Source organism: Triturus cristatus, chromosome 11 (assembly GCF_964204655.1).
Source record: "Triturus cristatus chromosome 11, aTriCri1.1, whole genome shotgun sequence".
Lineage (NCBI taxonomy): Eukaryota > Metazoa > Chordata > Amphibia > Caudata > Salamandridae > Triturus > Triturus cristatus.
This window is the reverse complement of record NC_140594.1, coordinates 394,378,951-394,380,442: the sequence shown is the minus strand read 5'-3', so window position 1 is coordinate 394,380,442 and position 1,492 is coordinate 394,378,951. Positions and strand designations below refer to the sequence as shown.

The 1,492-nt window shown below is 45.6% G+C and overlaps 1 pseudogene; it reads right to left on the bottom strand.

Moving 5' to 3' along the window:
• Positions 1–281: 281 nt before the first annotated feature.
• LOC146784266 (serine/arginine-rich splicing factor 9 pseudogene) lies at positions 282–982 on the bottom strand (annotated as a pseudogene).
• Between the last annotated feature and the right edge of the window lie 510 nt (positions 983–1,492).

Below are 1,492 nucleotides of genomic sequence, written 5' to 3'. Positions count from 1 at the left end.
AATCACTTCTAATGAAGACCTACAAAACCTTTTCACTTCTCCAGGAACATCAAGGAAAAAGAACAAACACTAACCCCACCACCCCTCAAGCAACAACGCAGGAATCAATGGAAGATCCTTTTGAGCCCCGATTCTCCTCCCCCACAAAAACAAATGCATTAAAAATAATTTTATTTATAAAGGGAAAGGAAATGTCAGACACTTTTACTCCACCAGGTCAGGAGTGTAAATTCCAACCAGGCACTCATGTCACATGTAAAAGAAAAGTCTAGTCAGCATGATCAATAGGGTCTGAATGGAGGGGAGTAGCAGGGGGGGCATGCCTTTTGTATGGAGGAGAGTCAGGACTCCTACATACAGATCTCATCCTTGAGTAGTCATAGCTGGTGTTTCTCTCAGGAAAAACTCGGATATAGGCAGTTTCATCCTAATGAGATCGAAATTTTGTGTCGTCCAACATACAACAGTGCATATTGCATATCTTCCTTGCGGATAAATTCATCTACTCCCATATCATCTTTCTGCATATCAGCATAACAGACATCCCCAGCTTTCTGCATATGAACCTTTTGATCCTGCCAGCTCAAAGAAGGAGGAATTCTTGAAACTAGAACTCTGTACTCAGATCGTCAGGAAGGTGGTCCATTCCTGTTGTGGGCACCACCTCCACTGATGCCACCACGGTCTCAGGAGGCTTGAGGATACTCAACGCACTGACTGTAATCATAGCCATTCTTCCATACACAGAAACTTCTTCGTCCCTGGGGTCTTCTAAGGGCACGGAGGCTAAGGGCACCAGACTGCACTGGTTTTTGAGCTCGATGCCACGGATGCGCCCATATTTATGGAATAGGTCCTCCATATCTTTCTCATTCACATCAGCTAACAGGTTGCCTACGTAGCTACGCCCATCCTTCCTGAGATCCCGATAGCCACCGGGGCCAGCAGAGTCCCAGTCCCTCCATCCACCGAAGCTGGCCATCCTCTTTACTTCTGGCTACGGTGGCATGCACACTAAGACTCCTTGGTGGGTGGTCGTTGGCATTGTGGACCTGCCTGGTCGTTGGCTCAGCGGGACTAGGGTCTTCTCAGCCTCTGCAGTGCTGCTGGGCCCTCTTTGTTCTTTTCATTTGTGCCCATGCACTGCCACTGCCACTCCCGCTCTCTTCTCTCGTTACTTGCATACAGACAGGTATTTCCCTTTAGGTTATCTACCTTCTGGCAATTCATTTTTCTAGGTACGGTATGTCAGGGAGTTGGCCTATTGCCTGTTGCAGAACACTTGGAAATATATTTTTAAATAGTGTTCCTGTTGGTTTGTGTGAGCTTGTACTGGCTTCTTTCTGGTCCTATAGGACATTCCTTACTTCTATTTCTGTAATATTAGGAGGATGATTATGCTCCTTAACATTTTCTATGATGTTGGTTTTAGATGTAGCACTGCCATAATGTGCATTTGAATAATAATTTGTACACATCCAGTGTGTATTCT